This window comes from Aquarana catesbeiana, linkage group LG04, assembly GCF_042186555.1.
Source record: "Aquarana catesbeiana isolate 2022-GZ linkage group LG04, ASM4218655v1, whole genome shotgun sequence".
Classification (NCBI taxonomy): Eukaryota; Metazoa; Chordata; class Amphibia; order Anura; family Ranidae; genus Aquarana; species Aquarana catesbeiana.
Window position 1 is genome coordinate 357349906 of NC_133327.1, and position 23814 is coordinate 357373719.

The 23814-nt window shown below is 40.8% G+C and overlaps 1 protein-coding gene and 1 pseudogene across 3 annotated transcripts in view; one reads left to right on the forward strand and one right to left on the reverse strand.

Moving 5' to 3' along the window:
• GRIK2 (glutamate ionotropic receptor kainate type subunit 2) overlaps nucleotides 1–23814 on the forward strand; it is a 1356701-nt gene that overhangs the window by 67231 nt on the left and 1265656 nt on the right. The gene's annotated exons all lie outside the window — the stretch shown is intronic.
• LOC141141516 (protein SPT2 homolog) lies at nucleotides 10003–12909 on the reverse strand (annotated as a pseudogene).

The window sequence follows — 23814 nt, forward strand, 5'->3', positions numbered from 1 at the left end:
CTCTCATTACACCATAAATTATATCTGTCATGTCCTTCAAATGAAATGCATGCAATTTTGTAACAAAGTACAAAATGGTTTTGTCTTTGCTAGGATCTCATTCCTGCCAGTTCAATAGAAATTGAACAGTTGCCATTTGCTTCAATGACAGGTATATCATCTATCCTAAGTTTAATAATATTTCCTTCCTGACACTGCATGCTCTATTACCTTGAGCTTAAGAATCTGCCATGCTCAAAATCACATAGTCATCTGGGAAAATGTATGTTGACTATACTGTGGACACATTTGATTTTTTTATATACTATATATCTTTACAATAAATATGGCCATACAAATCATGCAAGTGGATACAATATATTCAAAAACGTTTTGCTTACTGAAATTAGAATAGCTATTGGAAATATTTAAATGTGGTTTAGAGACATAAGTCAGCTTTGCCATGCTTGGTACTGTAGCAAACATTTTATATTTATTGTATGAGATAATCATTTTGATAAATACCGTCTTTAACAGTAAGCAAGCCTAGTTGGGTGGCTAGTATCCAACAACAACTTTTGGTTACCTGTTAATTTACAAGGTTTTGTGCTATAGAATATTTGCAGAGAAGGCAATTTAAATGTGTGTGGTAATGGATTGGAGAAACTATGAATATGATAAAAGATTGTAGAGTAATCATTATCAGTTCTTCTACAGTAGGCTCCATTTTCAGCCTATGATGAAAAAAATATATGCAGATTTATAACAACTTGGGTTGTATCTACATTTTTGTGGGCATTCTTAAGAAATCTGGTGCAAAATTCCATCTTTAAATGTTTTTGTTTAATAGTTCCCGAATAACATTCAAATGTGTCACAAGAACACTTGGCTAAATATTTATAATTTATTTTTTTTTAATAATTGGCTCTTAATGTAGTGTATAAATTGCAGGGACCCTAAGTTAATGACAAAGATTGTCAGTTATAGCTTCTAGTAACAGAGTCATACTTATTTTTTGTGATTTTTGTAACAATAGCTATCCATAAGACCCCAAAAGAGAACATGCATATAATTTAAAGACCTAAAAGGAATTACATTTTTGTTCGTAAAACAGAATTTTAATTTCAGTTTTGTTTCATATGCACTATTAAAGTCACTTTTTGCCTAACAACTAACTTGCATCCAAGTTTTTGCTACCTTGCAAAAAATTACAGAACACTATTATGATGCCAAGTGTTATCATGAATAAGCACAAGGACTAGGTTTCCTACTAATGTGGAACATTTTAAATAAAGACGTTTCTATGTTATCCTAGTTTCCATCTGAATATATATTATTATGCTGTGTGTTGAAGATTTACATACATTTACATATTTTGTAGTCTAACCAATTTCAATATATGGGAAGTTCATCTTGAAAACACAGTTACTTTACAGAAATAATGCGTTTTTGCTTAATACTCACATTAGCCACTTATTTTTTCTTCCTCCTCCCTTCCCCACCTGTTTTATAATAGACCATACTTATCTGCAACCCTGATCCTCATATGTGCCCTGTACACATGTGCTCCATACCACTTATTAATTTTAATAGAAAACTAGCCTGTCATCTTGTATGGCTGCAAAAGAGCTTTCCAATGCATTGAATGATGCCTCAAAAAAAAAAAAAAAAAAATCAAAGGAGAAATGTAGGCTCACATTCCCATAGTAAGAGGGTTGCTAGTGTGTGGATCTTTGCAGTGTTAATACCAGGTCACATGGCCTTTAGAGTCAGGTGGATGCTTTTAGTGGAGTGCAGCTAAGTACACACTTTCCTTATACACAGGTATAGGTCACCTTTACTTGCAACTCTCTTATATTCACAAGACAGTTTTTAGGGCACAACTAATGTAGAGGAATCCAGAACTAATGAGCACTGCGGTGGTGTTGCCAAGTGTGCCTCATTTTTTGACACCCTTTTGAAAAACATGAGTGACCAATGGAATATAATAGAAATCCTTATATGTTTTATTTTGTTAGAAATTATCCCGCTAAAAAAGCGTACCATTTTGTTGGAAATGTGCTTTCTTTTTTTAATGCTTTATTAACAATAGACTGCTGTTAGCTACAGTACTATAGCATCCCTGTTGTTCACACCCTAAGTAGAGTTTGTCTTAAAATGACTGTTTTTACAAGAGACATGACCCAGTTTTGAGATACTGTCTGTAAATCATTCATAGTATATAAATAATTTATATTTGCTTCTCAGATATATAATAACACTATAAAAGTGTTATTTGCCAGCTTCCAAGTCACAAGTAAATAAATCTGCAGTAATCCAAGCAACAAAATCATGATTATGGTATTTATTACCATAATCAAATAAACATCTTATTTATAGTGTCTGCCAATCCATCCAAATTTTAGTTTTTGGCTGATGCTGATGAAAGTTAAACAGGCAATTCCAGCCAACAAGTGATATTAGTTAGTGAGCTACTAATACAATGCAGCAAACACAGTAATGGTGCTTACACCGAAAAACTCACCCGATTTACCCTAACCAACGATCCCATTTACAAGGGCATCATAATTAAGATTCTGAGTGACTAAGAAACAACCTTACTCATCACTGTGAGTGCATTTCATATTCAAAGTTCCAGTTCAAGTATGAATCTTGGTGCCAGAAAGAAACTTCTCAGTACTGTCAGGCTTTGTGTGAACCTCAGCAAGGAGCCTGCAGTGCATTTGTTTGTATTTCTCTTCTGAATTCTGAATTGGAAGTAGAGGGTCTTAGATAATCACTGTACTACCAAAAGGAAATAGTGTGGATTGGTGTACTGAAACAATGCCCGGATAAGAAACTAAAGAACTAAACAGGTAGGTTGGGCTAAATGTATTCATATTGCAATTTCATTTACAGTTTGACTGGAGACTAACTTTAAACAATGACAGTTGATCATTTATTCTAGCTCTTTTGATAGCTATGCGCTTGAACTGCACAACAGGTGCAACCTTTATATGGGGAACTTGTTTTCCATGTTTTTGTTTTTGTTGTTTTTTTTTACATATTATGGAATTTAAAATAGAAAGAATGGGAAGGAACACAAATATGGCAAAAACATTTTGTTAATGGGACCTGTAAATTATATATGAAGTCAAAGAGTGACTGAAGCAATAAGATTCCATCTATAACAGAAATATCACTTTTTTATATGACTGACTCTTTCAATTGTGGAAGCATGCTTAACTTGAGAGGCATAAATACATTTTCTAATTTTGATCTGCAGTACATTCCATGCTGTTACAGGTTAAAAAAAGATTTGATTTAAATAACAGTTTTTACCAACACTACCTGAAGACTAGCAATTCTAACATGTTGCTAAAAAGTTCTTAATTAAAGCAATGCTAATAGGTTTTGTGCTAAATTAATCTATGATCAAGAACAGCATAAGGCAACCTACATTTTTTTTTCAAAAGTGTTGTCTGTGCAAAAATAAATCATGAAGCAAATACTGCAAAGCATTACAAGGTTTAAGCATATGCATGTTGAAAAGAAGACATATGGGGTTCCATATGTTATAATGCTTAGTCCGAGATGTTAGAAAATTGCAAACAAAGGCTAAACCACGTGGTGATGGTTACAAAGTGCCTCACATATTGTTATCACGTTTAAAATATTTATTTCAGAACTATCATTTTTATAATAACCCTTTTTGTAATGAACTTTTATTGAAAATGATTTATGGCTTGTGAGCAGGTGGTAGGTAGGGTAGTAAGTAGAGAAATATCTTCTTACTACCCTCCTAATCCTTTTGTATTGAACTGTATTGTAACTGTACTCTCTCCCTTATATTGTAAATTTCTGTGCAATCTGTGGGCATTAAATACATCTTACATAGTGAAAATATAATAGTAAAAATATCAGTCAACTTCAGGTTTTAAACACATAAGTTATGCAAAGAAAATAACATAATGTCTAACATCAACAAGTGCAATAGGGAAAGTAAGTATATTTCCAAGTGAAGGTCACAATAGAGCAGCTCATATGCATATAGCATGCTTACATGTGGGAATCACTGCTACAATTTACAACAGTGCTGAACCACATTATCTTACAATCATTGACATTCTAGTTCAAACTGTTGACATGAGTGCAGGAAAAGCCAAAAAAAGTCCTCATGATGCCATAGAGTTTTTAAGTGAGCCTCAGTATCATTGTTAATAGCAGAAATATCAACTGCATTCCCTTAGACTATATGGTCATTTTCGCTGCAGCAATCATAAGTTATTATTATTATTATACAGGATTTATATAGCGCCAACAGTTTGCACAGCGCTTTACAACATGAGGGCAGACAGTACACTTACAATACAAATCAATACAGGAGGGATCAGAGGGCCCTGCTCGTTAGAGCTTGCAATCTAGAAGGGAGGGTCAAGTGGAACAAAAGGTAATGGAGAAAATGAAAATAAAAGGCTGATGGAGAAAATGAAAATACAGTTGTTAGGTGTGGGTAGGGTAGGCTTCTCTGAAGAGAAGGGTTTTCAGGGATAGTCTAAAAGCTAATAGAGTAAGAGATAAGTGGACAGATTGGGGTAAGGCATTCCATAGGATTGGAGAGGCTTTGGAAAAGTCCTGAAGGCGAGCATGGGAGGAGGTGATGAGGGAGCTAGAGAGCAGGAGGTCTTGAATGAAGAGAACGAGTAGGTTGGTATTTAGAGACTAGGCTAGTGATGTAGCTGGGGGCTAAATTGTGGCTTTGTAAGTAGTTGTTAGTACTTTGAATTTAATTCGATGGGTGAGCAGAAGCCAGTGGAGGGATTGACAGAGAGGGGTAGCAGACACAGAGTGATTGGTAAGGTGGATGAGTCTGGCAGCAGCATTCATGATGGATTAAAGAGGTGATAGACTATGTAGAGGTAAGCCAATGAGAAGGGAGTTGCAGTAGTCGAGAGATGACCAACAAGTGAATTAAGAGCTTTGTTGTGTCATTGGTTAGAAAGGAGCACATTTTTGAGATGTTGCAGAGGTTGAGGCGGCAAGATTTGGACAGTGATTGGACGTGGTGCTTAAAGGAGAGTTCAGAGTCCAGGACTACACCTAGAACCTTGGCATGCGGGGATGGGCTTATAGTTGTGCCATCGATTTTGACAGAGAGATCAGGGGAAGGGAAAGGGGCATATGGGGAGGAAAAATTATAAGTTCGGTTTTGGATAGATTGAGTTTGAGGAAGTGGTGTGACATCCAGACTGATATATCTGATAGTAAGTTAGTGATACGTGAGAAGACAGAGTGAGTGAGCTGAGGGGTAGAGAAATAGATTTGGGTGTCGTCGGCATAGAGGTGGTATTGGAAGCCATGGGAGGCTATCAGTTGACCCAGGGAGAAGGTGTAGATTGAAAATAGGAGAGGTCCAAGAACAGAACCTTGGGGGACCCCAACAGAGAAAGGAAGAGGAGAGGAGGAAGTTGAGTTGTAAGAAACGCTAAAGGTGCAGTTGGATAGGTAGGAAGAGAACCAGCAAAGCGTACAGTCACGGAGACCAAAGGCATGCAGTTTTTTGAGGAGGAGGGGGTGGTCAACCGTATCAAAGGCAGTAGAGAGGTCTAGGAGTAGGAGTACCGATTAGTGTCCATTGGTTTTGGTCATTAGTAGATCGTTTGTTCATTTTAGGAGAGCAGTTTCTGTGGAGTGTCGAGGACGAAATCCAGACTGAAGGGGGTCAAGAAGGCTATTATCAGCAAGGTGGATGCTCAGTCGGTTGTAGACCAGAGGTTCAAGGAGTTTGGATAAGAAGGGGAGCAAGGAGATGGGGTGTAGGTTGTTAAGATTGGATGGGTCCAGTGAGGGCTTTTTAAGTATAGGGCTGACAAGTGCATGTTTTAGAGAGTTGGGGAAGATGCCAGAAGAGAGGGAGAGATTGAAGATGTGGGTTACAGAGTGTAGAATAGAGCCAGAGGGTGAACGTAGCATTTGCGAGGGAACAGGATCCAGGGGGCAGGTAGTAAGGTGGATGTAAGCAAGTAGTTTAGCAACCTTGCCTATAGTGGTGGGGTTGAAAGAGGGAAGTAATGATTGTACCTGTGGGCATGAAGTGTAAAGCGTGGAGGGTATCTGAACAGTAGAGATCTCCTTGCGAATTGTATCAATCTTCTGCTTGAAGTGATTGGCAATCTCCTGGGCAGTGAGTGAGTTGGCGGATGGAGGCAGTGGAGGATGAAGAAGAGAGCTGGAGGTAGAGAAGAGTTGACGGGGACGAGGTGATAAGTTGCTAATGAGAGTGATAAAATAGGTCTGCTTGGCAGTGAGGAGGCTGGAATTGTATTTTTGGAGGGCAGATTTATATTGGTTCTCATGAACCAATATAAGGTACTCATGAGCACGACTATGTTTTTTCAGACTTCTATTATTATGTGTTTGCCAAGGTTGAAGGGGTCAGGGCCTGATTCTGTGTGTAGTGAGGGGGGCCAGTAAATCCAGTGAGGCTAGAAGTGAAGCGTTGTAGATAGAAGTGGCTAGGTTAGTGCAGGATATGGGTGAGATTTTTGTCATAGAGGTCTTTGGTAGCAGAGTAGAGAAGAGAAGGGTTGAGATGGTATAGGTTTCTGCGGGTAACTTTTAGGTGGTTGGAGAGAGAGAAGGTGGAATAGAGGGAGAGAGTGAAATTAATAGGGTGGTGATCAGAGAGAGGGAATGGATAGTTAGAGAGGTTGCATGGAGTGCAAAGGTGAGAGAAAACGAGGTCAAGGGTATTGCCTTCAGAGTGAGTAGGAGTGTGCATCCACTGCTTCAGGTCAAAGGAAAAGGTTAGGCTGAGAAGTTTGGAAGTGACAGGAGTGTTAGTATTAATAAGGATGTTGAAGTCACCCAGAATAATTGTGGGGATTTCAGAAGAAAGAAAGTAGGTTAGTCACCCAAGCAGGAACATCTGCCAAGTTTGAGAACCGATTACCCAGCTCATCAAACTCTGATCAATCCTCGGACATTAATTGCAAGTATTCTTCTTACCCCACCTTATTTCTTTGTGGCTGTATATTGTCGTTATCTCTTTGAAACATCTTTTTTCTGTGAATTTTTTATTTGCACCAACTTTGACCTTTTCATAATAAACACTTGCTGACATGTTGAAAAGTGTTAACCTTGTCTCTAAAGCTCTTAATGCAAGCTATAAATGAACCTGCCTCTTGAAGAGTGCTACTGTTTTAGAGTAAGGTCTCTGAGCAGACCTGTCTGTGGTGGCAGTGTGTGCTGCAGACGCTTATTCTGAAATCATCATTTGTATCGCTAAATTGATGGAAATCCTGACCCTTCCTAAACAAAAGTCGGTGGTGGCAGTTAAAGGGTTAATTGCATAATTAGCCCAGTGACAATCGCTCTCAGGCTGCTGGCACCTAGATTGTGGTCCTGCAAGCTGGAAAATCTTTGTGCTGGGCGCAGCTGAGAGTGGCATTGTTACGTAAGTGACAGCGTGGTATGATGTTGGCCAGTCCATCGCAAGTTAGCGAGGAGGGCAGGGATCTGACACCAGTGTTTGTCACATTTTGGTTATTTATGCAACTCATGAAAAGTTGTGATTGTAGACGTACATAAAATAGGCAAATGCCCCCCTCTACCACCACAGTCTGTGGTGTGTCCTCCTCCATTACTATTTACCCTCCTTCCTTGATGTTCTGTCCCCTGCCTACTGTTTCTGCCTTCACTCCCCAACACCCAATTCCCCATGTGTGCCATCCTGCTCTCCCGCCAGTCTATACTGGTGATGAAACCAGCATCCTGGTTTCATGTTGGGCTTAATATCAATTATTCTGTTCAAGATGATGAGTGGGGAGGTCAATAAACATTCCTCTCTTGTATATACAGTAGTTCTCTTTCAGTTTCTGAATGAACACAGAATATCACAGTACTGAACTGTACGGTGTTCATTCAGAAACTGAAGGGGATCCATTAACACGAGAGACATGTTTACCAATCTGCTTTTGTTTGTGAATGAACATGGAAGAAAGCAGTACCCAGAATATCTGTGTTCCTAAGTGCCGGGTGGCAGGGGAGAAGAAGACCATGGACTCTGTGTCCCCATTCTTTTTCTCTATCTGTATAGACCCCAATATTTCTTCACAGAGTACATATTGTAATTAGTATATATACTGTCACCAGGGGGCTTGTCATCTCCTGGTGACAGTACTTAAGTAAAAAAAAAAAAAAAATATATATATATATATATATATATATAAATAAATAATATAGCTTTTAGGCCACATACACACGGACATTTAAAAAAAACAAGCTGCAAAGCTAGTTTCCATGCCAGGAAAAAAACGGCGTTAAAAACGCGATTTTATCCACATTTTGCATTGGCGTCAATGTGCGTTTAGATGCGCTAGCTTTCAGCGGCGTTTCTCTGCCTCTATTCAAAATCAATGGTTTCCTATGGAAGCCTATTGATTTAAATAAAAGTTGCACCAGAAGTCGGATCAACTGATCCGACTTGCGGTGCGACTTGTGTGCTAAGAATCTTGAAGGGGAAGCCCGCCAAAATGAAAATTTTGTAATTTTGCATAAGGTTCCCCCCAAGACGATACCAGAAACTTCAGTCTGGTATGGATCTTAAGTGGAACCCCCATGCCAAAAAAAATTGCATGGGGTTCCCCCCAAGATCCATACCAGACCCTTATCTGAGCATGCAGCCTGGCAGGACAGGTAAGGGGGGAATGAGTGAGTGCGCCCCCTGGACCATACCAGGCCACATGCCCTCAACATGTGGGGTGCTTTGGGGCAGGAGGGATCTGTGCCCCCCACCCCAAAGCACCATGTCCTCATGTTGGTGAAGACAAGGTCCTCTTCTTGACAACCCTTCCATGGTGGTTGTCAGGGGGCTATGGGCAGGGGCTTATCGGAATCTGGAAGTCCCCTTTAACAAGGGGGCCCCCAGATCCCAGCCCCCCACCCTAGGTGAATCAGTAGGGGTACCCATTCACCTAAAAAAAGTGTCAAAAATAAACACACTACACAGGTTTTTAACGTATTTTATTAAGGCAGCTCTGGCTCTTCTCCCTCTTCTGGTGGCGCCTTCTTGCTCTGCTGGTCCTTCTCCCCTCTCTGGTTGTTCTCCTCTCTATGCTGTCTTCCCTCTCCACTGTCTTCTTTCTCTGCTGTCTTTTTGCTCTTTTGCTGGGTCTACTTGCTCTTTTGCTGGGTCTTCTCTCACTGCTCTTCTTCAGGTGTGTAATGCTGGGTCCGCCGTGTGCAATGACTTATATTGGCATGGGGCAGGGCCACCCAATGACACAATTTGGAGGCCATGCCCCGTGTGATGTCACCGCCTGGGGCATGATGGGGTGATGACGTCACAAGGGGCATGGCCTCCAAATTATGTCATTGGGTGACCTATGCAAATATAAGTTATTGCATACGGTGGACACAGCATTACAGCGGGAGATCACATCGAGTCAACATCAGAAGAAGAATAGAGGGAAATGACCTGGCAAAAGAGCAAGAAGACCAAGCAAAAGAGCTAGAAGACAGCGGAGAGAGGAGACCAGGCAGAAGAGGAGGAAGACAGCATGGAGAGGGAGAAGATAGCGTGGAGAGGGAGAAGACAGTGGGGAGAGGGAGAAGTGATGGCAGAGGGAGAATACATCGCTGGAGTAGAGAGAAGAGCCGGAGAGGGGAGAAGAAATTGGAAGAGATACCAGAGCTGATTTAATAAATGACTTAAAAAAACCTGTAGTGTAGTGTAGTGTTTTTATTTCTTAACACTTTTTTGGAGTGAATGGGTAGGGGTACAATGTACCCCATACTCATTCACCTTGGGTGGGGGGCCAGGATCTGCATACAAGTCACACATCATCTTGATCCGACTTCTGGTGTGACTTCTTTTTTTTTTTTTAAATATTCTACATTTACTGCACAGATACACAATCCATGAAACTCTGGAGACTGATAGCACTATATAATAATATACTGATATCTATACAGAAAATTTCTCATCTGGAAAGGGGGGGGGGGGGTAGTTCATTATACTTCCATTCCTGGGATAAATAATTTATTAACCAATCTGTTCTCAGAACAAAAAAATTCATATATAATTTATAAAAAGAAAATATAAAAGGAGATCGGACTATTTCCTGGGAGGTGATACATCCAAGTTTTCCCCTGTCACATTGTAGCAAAAAAAACTTGAAAAACTCTGACACCTGAAAACCAGCCAGAATTTCATTTTTCACCACTCACATTTATAAAGGATTCTCCTTTTTTTTTTTTTCCTTTTTCAAAACAAACTTTCTGAAAATGTCATGTGTGGGATTCAGGAGGCCCGGTAAAGTTCAGACTGTTGTAGCAGATGCTATCACTTTTTCATCTTCTTGGCAAGTTTTTCTTTTCTCTTTAATTCCTCCTCTTCTCGTCTTAATTCCTCAAGATCTTCCTGGATTCCTAACCGCAGGCTCCTGGCTTCCTCCTTCTGCTGTTTCCGGAAAGAAGATTCCATGTATTTCAGTGTATAGTCACTCTCATCCCTGTATTTCGACCTGTCATAGCCAAATATTTCCCGAATGTGCTTAGAAATCTCGTCTTGGGATTCTCCTCCATCATCTATAAAGTCTTCCATTTCTGAGTCGTACTCCTCGTCATCATCAATTCTTCTCTTGTAGGAACTGGTTATTGGTGGCAGTCTTTGTCCTGGAGGGCATGCCATAGGTCTCTGTCCAGGTGGCAGTCCGGGTCTCATTCCATTTTGAGGTCCAGGTCTCATTCCATTTTGAGGTCCAGGTCTCATTCCATTTTGAGGTCCAGGTCTCATTCCATTTACTGGTCCATTGCTAGATTTAGGAACCAAATTTTGGATGAAAGTGCATTTGGGCTTTGACCCGGGTCCTTCTGCTGAATTATTCATTGGCCTTCCAGGGCCAGAAATAGCAGGAGGTCGAGAACTCAAAGGTAGGCCACCATTGGGGTGCACCAGTTCTTTTCCTGAAGGAACACCTTTAGGTTTAGCACTCGATGAGGGAGGTCCAGTGACTGGTCTACTAGATCCAGAAACACTAGAAGGACGAGCAGGACCCGAACTGCTACTTGAATGCCCTCCACTGCTAGGGCGTGATCCACCAGAGCTGCTAAGAGGATTTTTAACTGACCCAGAATTGCTGGTGGGCTTGACTGAACTTGAACCTGAGCTACTGGAAGGACGAACTGAACTGGAGCTGCTGTGAGACTTGGAGCAACTAGAACTTGACGGTGGCAGGTTTGATGAAGAAATTGATCCTCCAGTGGGCCTGGTGGAGCCAGAAGACCCAGGCGGCCTTGTGGAGCCAGAAGACCCAGACGGCCCGGTGGAGCCAGAAGACCCAGACGGCCTGGTGGAGCCAGAAGTCCCAGATGGCCTGGTGGAGCCAGAAGTCCCAGACGGCCTGGTGGAGCCAGAAGTCCCAGACAGCCTGGTGGAGCCAGAAGACCCAGACGGCCTGGTGGAGCCAGAAGTCCCAGACGGCCTGGTGGAGCCAGAAGTCCCAGACGGCCTGATGGAGCCAGAAGTCCCAGACGGCCTGATGGAGCCAGAAGTCCCAGACGGCCTGATGGAGCCAGAAGTCCCAGACGGCCTGGTGGAGCCAGAAGTCTCAGACGGCCTGGTGGAGCCAGAAGTCCCAGATGGCCTGGTAGAGCCAGAAGTCCCAGATGGCCTAGCAGTGCTAGAAACAGTACTTCCAGAAGGCTTGGGTGCACTAGAAGGCCTTACAGAGCTAGAACTAGAATTCCCTGTTGGTTTCCCAGAACTTACATTTGACCCACCTGGTCGAACGCTACCCTGAAGTTTTCCATTGATGCTTACATCTCGTTTAGAGGAGGATGAAGAGGATGAGGATGAAGTCTGCTTAGCAGCATGATCTCTGCCAGAAGATGATTTGACATTTCCATTGGAAGAAACTTTAGAGATTTTACTGTGAGGACTGGAGGAGATCTGCTTTTCAGATTTGTGGCTCCCATCCAAATGCCTTTTAATTGCTTCACTAGACACACTTTTGACTCTCTCAGGGGGAACACTTTTGGAAAGAGATGAGCTTTTTCATTTTTTGTCCTTGGAATGAGGTTTTTTAGAAGAGGAATGTTTATCTGAAGAGCTTTTATGAACTTTCACCACCTGTCCGTGGGATTTTGAGTGTTTGTCAGTGGACTTCTCGGCTTTTTGATTCTTCCGTTGCAAAAACTCAAGTTCTCGTATTTCTTCTGCTGTCCTTGGTCTTTCCTCATTTTTTTTCACAGGTTTCAGCTCCACTGGCTCAAACTGTTTTTTCTCAGCAAGTTTCAACAATTCGACAAAGTTCAAGGCTGCTGACGGAGGTTTCTTGATGTTGTTGGGTTTCTGTTTTTTTGGTGGTGGTGGCGCTGGCTCCTCAATCTCTTCTTGCCTGACTCACTTTGAGAATATTCATACATTTCTTCCTCTGTCAGGTACTCCTCGTTTTCACCCTGCATGTTGGTATCGTTGTCGATCTCGAGGTCCTTTTTGCTTTTTTTGGGTTTGTCTTCTATCGGAATGCCATTATACCCATGAAAGTTGTCTTTTGTCGTTAATGCCATGGCCCTGGCTTTCTTGTCATGTTTCATTTCTTTCCATTTAGCCAAAAGCTCCTCTTTCTTTCTCTGTTCTTCCAGTTCTTTCTGGAGTATCTCCTCTTCCTTCCGCCTCAGAAAAGCCCGGACTGTTGCAGACTGCACCCCTTTCACCTTTGGGTCTTTCTTCGGTGGGCCCCCAGCCAAGCTGTACCGCTTCGTGCTGCCATCTCCACTGCTTTGGGCCGCAGCCACCTTCATCACTTTATAGAAATCCATCCCGGGCCCTCCGCTGCTTCCCCCCTCCGGGGACCCCTCCGCCAGCAGCCGCTTCTCGACCCTCAGAGTGACGTACTTCACTGCCAGAAACTACCACAGCGCTACTGCCGATGTCACTCCCGCCAGCACTCCTGGTGCGACTTCTATTCAAATCAATGGGCTCCCATAGGGAACCACTGATTTTGAATAGAGGCAGAGAAACGCTGGCCAAGGCTTAATGCTGTGTATACAGCGCTAAGCCTCATTAAACCGTGTTTAACACCTTTTACCGGTGTCTGGCATTTTTACAGCTCTAGCTCTGGAGCCTCAGAATGCGCTGGTCCTGGGTTTTTTTTGGCGCTTAAAAATGCCAATGCCTGTTACAGCTCAAAAACACCATGGTGTGTATGAGGCCATTGAATAACATGGAGTGCCGTTTTAAGCGGCAAAAAAAAGCTCAAAAATGACGCTGTAAAAACGTCCGTGTGTATGAGATCTAAAACTAAATAAAAATACACATAAACCCCTTCTCCTCCCCATGACACACATTCACACAGAACTGCACACACATTGCATACAAATATTCAACATAGTGCACAACACACAGCACGCTAATGCACATTACATGCATTGGTGCACTTTCGTGCCATTAATTATAGATAGCATCCCATCCTATGCACCACAACACACCCAAAGCTGCAGCATGACTATTTTTCAAAGCATCCACAACATACATGTGCATTGTGGGTGCATTGCTTACTACTGTATAATGTGTTGGGGTTCCTTTTACAATGAATGACACCTCAATGCACCATACTGGGAGGCATGGATTGACCCACATTGCAATAATACACATTAAGACACACATTTTAACAAACCTTACTCAATGCAATAATCTAAAAGAGTCAAAGGAAAAAGCTCCATAGGCCGCACATCATGTAGCAGACCTATGTCTGCTTCATGATTTAGGTGCCACTCAGGTAGAGAGGGAAAGTCCAACTAGACTGCTGTGAGTGCAGGCAGGAACAGGGAGCTCATCCTAGCTCCAAGCTGAAGCAAAGTCAAAGAAAAAGGTCCATAAGCGGCACATCATGAAGCAGATCTATGTGCATGAAGTGAGATGAATGGCAGCCTCAGCCCGGACTCCAGTCAGGCCATGCCCCCAATTCATTTTCCTCCTCCCCTTGGAATGTAATCAAGGGGTGGAGTGAAATGGGCTGGGGGCATGGCTGGAGTCCGAACTGAGGCTGCCATTCATTTAATTTCATGCACATGGGTCTGCTTCATGATGTGCGGCTTATGAACCTTTTTCTTTGACATTGCTTCAGCTTGGAGCTAGGATGAGCTCCCTGTCCCTGCCTGCACTCACAGCGGTCTAGTTGGACTTTACCTCTCTACCTGAGTGGCACCTAAATTTTGTCTTTTTGGTCACAATCTGAAAGAGTCCCCTGGGGCTTTATCCTATTCCTCTGATGAAAAAAGGAAGCAGTGAGGCCCCCTTCACTATTGTGAAGGTGCTCCCCTACCATTTCTGCTACTAGCTTAACCAATGCAATGTACACACTGTTTCTGAGTACAGGGAAGCATGTGACCTCCTTATCCAATCACTAAGCCTAAGCACCGTCACATGATAGGAGGCTAATGGTGAAGGCAGCTTCCAGGTTTTTTTCAGTTATGCAATTTTCACTACTTTGCAGAAAGAAACAATTTAAAATGTACACATATTTGTTATTAATTAACTGCATAAAGTTTTATCCTTTAGATTTGGTAGTAGTTTTTTAAGTTATGTTGTGTTTGTATGTGCTAATAATGATTTTAGTGTATGTTTTAAAAAAAAAAAAAATGTTTTGATAAACTTTTGTGAAACTGTCAATGGTACGTGCAAAATCAGTAGCACCATTGTTTTATTCTTTTGGTCCTGTACTTTCAGAAAATTGTCAAAATGTTTGAGGTATAAACTAAGAAAGCTGCAAGTGAAAACTTATAAAAAAGTGAAAAATTACAAAAATGGTCTGGCAACCTGAGTTTTAATGTGTAGCGAAGGGCCCGGCAGTAAAAGAGTTAGGAAAGTCTATGTTATCTTTGGAGTAAATGGAGCGCGTTTCTACCTGTAAATTTATAAATTCTGATATCTTGAAAGCACATAAGAAAAAAAATACCATAGATAAGCAGATTTTTGTTACAAGGAAAATTTAATGCAGTAGTTTTATCAGTCCTATTGATTTTTGGAACAAAGCTCCCTCTACGCTTCATCTAACAACAATCAAAAAACATTCCTTGGGCTTCTGCAAACTGAACAAGTTCAAAAAGTGATCCACATTTTCAAATGATTGCTTTGTAGCATATTGTTAAAAGATGAACTTCACCCTACCTAACCTAACTAAACTGAAAATTCCTGACACTTTATGAAAAAAAAAAACTTCCAGTCCATGGAGTCCAACATTGACTTTTCTTGCAGGAGAGGTTTCCCTTTCTCTACTCTGGTCCCATGGCACCATCTTGAATTTTTTTATGCAATTATGTAAGAGCGAGGGGGGAGGAGGCAAGTGAAATAATTGTATGTAAATGGTTGAAGGTCTGCTTTAAAGCTCCCATGTAACAGTCTAAGCACTACCATAATCCAGTTACTATGTGATACACAAACCTCATAATGTAAAATACTAACCACCTTCACTTGCCTTGACTGAGCCAAATGCTTTTTCATTTGTCCCTCACCTGCCCCTCCTCCTTCCCCAGACACTGTATCATGTTCCTTTTCCACAATAGTGCAAGCAGACACAGTATATATAGGAGTGTCATATCTGCTCTGAATTCTGGAGCAGTTCAGCATCATTGCTACATCATCACTGAAGGCTGCATTAGTGAGCTTTATTTTTAGGCATTTGTGGGACTTTGCAGGGGGGAAATTGTAAGTGCAGATGCACCTATAATTAAATGTTGTAGCATATATTTTTTTTTAAAAGAGGCTATAGTTCTACTCTAAATTATAGACTTTGTGTAGAGTGTGTGTGAGAAGAGTGTATACACATGGTGGTCATTACACATCACAATAGGGTCAGGCAATCATCATAACATACAGAACAATGTAGAAAATATAGATACATTCTGATTAGCATTGGGAAAAAAACCTTTTGATTCATACAGATAGCACTGTCTACCCACTTAGCACATTCATTTTTTATTCTAGCATTACTATGGTTCATCAGTACACTTCATCTTTATTATATCAGTAATATAGTGATCTAAGAACCTCTGCTTGTGATGAAGGAGATCTATTTCCAAACACACCCACTGCAGGATCCTTGCTGTATCTCACAGAAAGTTTTATGTAAAAAACACCACTTGCTGTTTCTAACAGCCTTCAATCAGATTCAGACTTGGAAGTCTGAATGTCAATGGTGATACAGAACACAGACAGAAAGTAAGTTACAAAGCACAGATTTCAAAAAGTACACTTCTAGTTTTCAATTGAAGGCTCTGAATATTGTTTTTTAACTTTCATTTATTTGCAAAAATTTTGCAGTGGCACTGGTTTGTCCAGTGTTGTAGGATTCCCTTGCAATATTTTATTATGAACCCAAGCTCATAATTTGGATGCAGTTACAAGAAGCACAACATAGATACTGTATACTTGTAATCTACCCTTTCCAAACCCCTGGTGTATTGTACACTCATCACATTACATTACTCACACCTGTTTTGTTACAATGCTCGCAAGTGGATAGTAATAGGTCCTTGACGTGTTTTGAAGATATTCTAAAATTTGCTTTGTCAGAAATGACATAAAAAAAAGTATCTAGAAATAACATAAAAAAACCTAAAAGAATTTCACTGAATGCATAGGTAGTTACTATTGCTATAGGTACTTACTTGTGATGCCATGTGCCTGCACAAATGTATACCCAAGGGGAGACTAAAGGGAATTAAAAAAGTCACCAAATAATCCTGTCCCGACTAGAATTTACACATCATAGCTATTTTAAAATATGCTCCAATTCTGCATCTGCCCAATAAACAAACTTAGACCTCAAGGGCTAGCTTGATTTCTGTTCTGTACTTTTCATTGAACGGACTAGAATTTGAGTAACTGTAATGCCCCGTACACACGGTCAGATTTTCCGATGGAAAATGTCCGATCGGAGCGTGTTGTCGGAAATTCCGACCGTGTGTGGGCTCCATCGGACATTTTCCATCGGATTTTCCGACACACAAAGTTGGAGAGCAGGAGATAAAATTTTCCGACAACAAAATCCGTTGTCGGAAATTCCTATCGTGTGTACACAAATCCGACGGACAAAGTGCCACGCATGCTCAGAATAAATAAAGAGATGAAAGCTATTGGCCACTGCCCCGTTTATAGTCCCGACGTACGTGTTTTACGTCACCGCGTTCAGAACGATCGGATTTTCCGACAACTTTGTGTGACCTTGTGTATGCAAGACAAGTTTGAGCCAACATCCGTCGGAAAAAATCCTAGGATTTTGTTGTCGGAATGTCCGAACAAAGTCCGACCGTGTGTACGGGGCATTACACATCAATATCATGTACACATAATCTATTTATTACATCTAAAAGTGTAAAAAGTCAAAAAAATATTTAAGTCAACCTCCCACTGCTGTTTGCTCATTAATAGATAAGTGAGTATATAAGTTCCTTGTAAAATAAAAAAAATTAAAAAAAAGGGGGACACAAAGCAAGTTACCTCCAGTAAATGGGGGATTTAATCCAGTGTGGATGCAGTCTCCAATAAGATAATACATTGAGGGGCTGGCCAATAGCAACACACTTTCATTTACATTGGTAAAAATGAGAATTTATGTAAAAAGAGAAATAATCAATGTCAACCACATAACAGTTGGCCTATTATAAAAAAAAGGTTTATAAGTTGGATCATCATTAGGGCCAAGGAAATGTGTTGCTCTCAGGTTATGAATAACCAGGATTGTAAAAATGCCTTATCACCCCCCCCCCCATTAAAAGAAAAGGTGATAACCAATAGGCCAGAGTTATGGTACAAGTGCTTTGGATTACAAGCATGTTTCCGGAACAAATTATGCTCCTAATCCAAGGTTTTACTGTTTTCTGTGCATACATCCCTAAAGGTATAGGGCTCTAAACATGAGTACCACTTGGAACAGCATCCTGTCATAAATTTTTGACATGGTGCGGGTTACAGGGCTGGATACTGCAGCAGGGCCTCCCAGATGCGCAAAAAATTATGCATGAAGTCGTAAGTGAAAACAGACATTATTTTGTTAACTAACCTATGTGAATAATGCCTTGTAGAAATACCAAATTTTCAATGAGTATGCATTGTATAATAAGATAAATAAGTGAAAACAACCTGCATGAGAGTGATTGAATAATACAACTGGGTTTACCTGTTCACTGGCTTTAAAGGTGTTTGTTAATTTACACCTGAGAAAAATGCCTAGTAGCAAGACCAATACGTCAGTGATCAAATAATGTTTAAAATGAATGCTCACCACATACAGTACAATCTGATTACACAATCTGTTTTAGATCTGTCAACAATGTAATTCAAGGGTCTGAAAGATTGGATACAAATTGATAGAATGGATTAGGTAGGTCTTTATATTAACTGCTAGCCGACCAGCCGCTGCAGTTTTACTGCGGCAGAATGGCACGGCTGGGCGAAACAACATTATGTTATGTCGCTTCGCCTTTTGGCCACTAGGGGTGTGCCCAACCCCGATGCGAGTTCCTGGTGGGCGTGATGACCACCGGGCTACTGCGATCACTCGTGACAGAGCGAGAACCGGGATCTGTGTGTGTAAACACACAGATCCCGGTTCTTTCAGGGGAGAGGAGGCAGATCCTGTGTTCATAATATGTATGAACACTGATCTCTCTCTCCTCCTAGACAGTCCCATCCCCCCACAGTTAGAAACACACATAGAGAACACAGTTAACCCCTTGATCGCCCCTAGTGTTAACCCCTTCCCTGCCAGTGGCATTTATACTGTAATCAATGCATTTTTATATCACTGATCGCTGTATAATTGTCAATGGTTTCAAAAATGTGTCAAAAGTGTCCGATGTGTCCGCCATAATGTCTCAATCAAGATAAAAATCTCAGATCGCCACCATTACTAGTAAAAAAAAAAAAATAATAATAAAAATGCCATAAATCTATCCCCTATTTTGTAGACACTATAATTTTTGCACAAACCAATCAATATACGCTTATTGCGATTTTTTTTTACCAAAAATATGTAGAAGAATACATATCAGCCTAAAATAAGGGAAAAATATATTTTTTTTTAAAAAATTTGGGATATTTATTATAGCAAAAAGTAGAAGATATTATGTTTTTTTCAAAATTGTCGCTCTTCTTTTGTTTATAGCACAAAAAATAAAAAATGCAGAGGCGATCAAATGCCGCCAAAAGAAAGCTCTATTTGTGGGAAAAAAATGACGTCAATTTTGTTTGGGTACAGTATTACAGGACTGCGCAATTGTCAGTTAAAGCGACGCAATGCCGAATCACAAAAAATGGCCTGGTCATTGAGCAGCCAAATCTTCCGGGGCTGAAGCGGTTATTACCCAGTGCACTGGAAATAGCCCTTGCTCCCTCAGCAGCTGGATGCAATCTGCTGCCCTTGCAGAAAAATTTTGGAACATCAAACCAGTGCTTAACAGAGATACAAGTCCAAAGAGTAGTCAATAAAATGTATCAAATAAAGTGCATATTCCAAAGTCTTTAACCACTTCAATAGTAGGCACTTTTGCCCCTTCCTGCCCAGGACAATTTTCAGCTTTCAGCACTGTCCCACTTTGAATGACAATTGCGTGGTCAAACAAAACTAAACTAGACCAAATTTTTATAATTTTCTTTCCACAAATAAAGCTTTCTTTTGGTGGTATTTGATCACCACTGGGTTTTTTATTTTGTGCTAAACAAACTAAAAAAGACCAACTTTTTTTTTTTTTTAAGTTTTCTTCATTTCTGTTATAAAATTTAGTTTTCTCCTTCACTGATGGGAACTGATAGGCACTGATGAGGCGGCGCTATTGGGCACTGATGAGGTGGCGCTGATAAGGTGGCACTAATGGGCACTGATAAGGAGGCACTGATATGTAGAATTGATGGGCATTGATAGGCGGCACTGATATGCAGCACTGATGGGCAATGATAGGCTACGCTGATATGCAGCACTGATGTGCACTAATAGGCGGCACTGATGATAGGTGGCACTGATGGCCACTTATGAGCACTGATAGGTGGCACTGATGAGCACTGATAGATGACACTGGATAGGCAGCACTGATGAGGAGCTACTGACAGGCATTAGTGATTGGCATCTGAAGGGCACTGACAGGCATTACTGATGGTACACTGATTGGCACTGTTATGGGCACTGACTGGCACTGTTATGTGCACTGGCTGGCATATTTGATGGGGCACAGACTGGCAGCTATTGGGCACCGATTGGCAGCTGATTGGCACATCTGATAGGGGCTGTGCTGATAATCAAACAGAGGAAAGCCCTTTACTGGCATTTCCTGGTTCACACGATGATCAGCTGTGATTGGCCACAGCTGATCATGTGGTAAGGAGCCTCCGCCAGATCCTCCTTACTACGATCAGGGATGCAGTGTGTCAGACTGAACACAGCACCAGAGATCGTCATATGACGCCCAATCAGGATAACAGAACCACTTCCCAGCCATCAATCTGCTATAAGCCGGCGGGAAGTGGTTAATGTATCTTGTGCTTTTAACCTCTCAATTCCACAAATAAAAATCCAACATGTCAGTTGAATATGTGTTTATCCTGTTTTCCACTGATGATATGCTAAAAAAAAAATATAGAAAATAATATAATGTAATATGTTCAATAACCATAAATGATGTCAAATTATAACAATGGATGTGCTCACATTCAAAAATGAATTTTCATGGACTATATCAGCAAGACCTATTTCTCCATACAATTCCTTAGTATATACCCTTACCCTGAAATTCTTTAAACAGGTCTTTCATAAACCACTGTGCAATAATCCTGTAGCTGTATCACTCATGAGGATCCTCCTCCTCAGTGATTCCAATGTAAAGTTTCAAATGACCCCCCCAAAAAAACACTAAAATAGTGTTATATTGCTTTAAAACATGTCAATACAAGGGAATAAACCACCCACATTAGATATTTATCAATTGTGTAAAATCTCTTTTGCCACATGAAAACAACCAAGAAGTGCAATAATTTCCACACAATAATTCCATGCTTCTTACCAGACTTCCAAATAAATGTGTTAATAAATCCCTCTGGTTGCTATTTCCTCTCCTTGATTCAAACGGACGTTGATACAATCCAAAAAAAACAAACACACTAATATAAAGCAATACTGATTTAAAATTGTAATATACAATAAATCAGTGCAAATAAACACTCACATAGAACATATGAAATAATGTGTCCCTTTATCCCAGTGCCAAAAAACACCAAGTGCCACGACCCTTGAGGTCACTCCATGCACCTTACCAAGTATAAAACTTTATCTCCGCTTTACTTTAAATCTCCTTTGAAATGTCCCAGCTGATCATTTTATACGTTCCTCCCGGTTCCCCATGCAAAAAATATAATAATAAAAATAAAAAAAATAATTAAAAGGCCATAGTGTAGCAATCTCTAGCATAACAAGTATTTATTTATTCCCCAAACACTTACAAACAAATACACATATAAAGTTTATTCAAAACACTTCCAAGATGGCCACTTCCAGGCGTGTGTGATTCCTTCACTTCGACACGTTTCATCAAACCAAATTGCTTCAACGATCTCCCCAAGGATCCTTATATTACATAGTTTTGGTAAATCAAAAGTCCGTTATAGAAAGATTGTACAGTCAAACTGTAACATGTATGGTGACCCCTACTAATCATGCTCATTTTCCTTTATTCTATTTAATATACTTTTAAGCTTGTAGGTACACTTGTGCCATGCTATGACAGCTATACATGTTGGAGATTGGATTACAGCTTAAAAAAGTTGGCCAGTATAGCCCTGTTGATTGGAGGACTGGCCACACCCAGTCTCTGTACTGATTGGGTGTTTTTTGTTTTATTCTGTCCTGAGAGTGTAAATTTTCCCCTCTAGAGGGGGGCAAGTTTGCCTAAAGCAGAAGGCGGCACCTCGGAAACATGCTTTGTGGCCCATCCCCGTCCTAATTTGGTCTCTTGCTAGCTCTGTGAGAGCAGGTGTGAGAGCTGGAGACACTGCTGGTTATATACATCCATATGGCAGGTCTGTGCTTATCCCCACAGTGGTCTTCTCATCCCTTGTGATGGCTGGCTGCTTGATTGGTGATCCACATCCACCCTGTGTGCAGCTTGCAAGATAATTCTATGTAAGTGTATCTGAATAAAGTGTTACTTGATTTTACTATCACACTGACCCAGGCGCCCTCTTTCTGCTGTTTTTATTATCTTTATAGATATTTGATGGCTGGGACCCCTAATACATCTGTAAATAGTACTGCAACTCTGCAATCCTTCCTCTCCCTGGTTTTCCTTTGCTTCCCTTCCATCTCCCTTTTCCCCTTTCCCCTCCCCCTCCCCACTTCTCTCTTTTTCTCCCTTTGCTTGGAAGGATTTGAGCAGATGGGAAGCTTGCAGGTAATTGATGCTTCATATAATTATAACTAGGGATAGGCCCTGTGCCTTGTTTCCCCTTTCTGGATGCCATGTGGCCTTATGTAACCAATTGTTGTTACAGGTTATCTAACTTTGTTGATCACTTTGCTGGTATCGAATGCTGGTTTTGATTGTGGACAAAAAATTTGATATTTGCTCAGCATGTTTTTGACAGCTTCCATTCCAGAGCATAGTAAAAGAGCCTATATAGAAGTAAGTAGCGGACTTGTTCTTGTAACAATACAGCCTTTCCATGCTATATATTATAGAATGTTTGTTTGTCAATCCCCTGGTATTTATACGTACAGTTGTGCTCATAAGTTTACATACCCTGGTAGAATTTATGATTTCTTGGCCATTTTTCAGAGAATATGAATGATAACACAACAACTTTTCTTTCACTCATGGTTAGTGTTTGACTGAAGCCATTTATTATCAATCAACTGTGTTTACTCTTTTTAAATCATAATCACAACAGAAACTACCCAAATGACCCTGATCAAAAGTTTACATACCCCAGTTCTTAATATCGTGTATTGCCCCCTTTAACGTTAATGACAGCTTGAAGTAATTTGTTGTATTTGTGGATGAGGCTCTTTATCTTCTTAGATGGTAAAGCTGCCCATTCCTCTTGGCAAAATGCCTCCAGTTCCTGTAAATTCTTGGGCTGTCTTGCATGAACTGCACGTTTGAGATCTCCCCAGAGGGGCTCAATGATATTGAGGTCAAGAGACTGAGATGGCCACTCCAGAACCTTCACTTTATTCTGCTGCAGCCATTGACAGGTCGACTTGGTGTTTTGGATCATTGTCCTGTTGGAATGTCCAAGTACGTCCCATGTGCAGCTTCCTGGCTGATAAATGCAAATTTTCCTCCAGTATTTTTTTATAATATACTGCATTCATCTTGTCATCAATTTTGACCAAATTTCCTGTGCCTTTGTAGCTCACATATCCCCAAAACATTAGCAATCCACCTCCGTGTTTCACAGTAGGAATGGTGCACCTTTCATCATAGGCCTTGTTGACTCCTCTCCAAATGTAGCGTTTATGGATGTGGCCAAAAAGATCAATTTTGGTCTCATTACTCCAAAAGACTTTGTGCCAGAAGGTTTGAGGCTTGTATCTGTGCTGTTTGGGGTATTGTAAGTGGGATACTTTGTGGCATTTGTGTAGTAATGGCTTTCTTCTGGCGACTCGACTATGCAGCCCATCTTTCTTCAAGAGCCTCCTTATTGTGCATCTTGAAACAGCCACACCACATGTTTTCAGAGAGTCCTGTATTTCACCTGAAGTTATTTGCGGGTACTTCTTTGCCTCCAGAACAATTTTTCTGGCAGTTGTGGCTGAAATTTTAGTTGGTCTACCTGACCGTGGTTTCAACAGAACCCCTCAA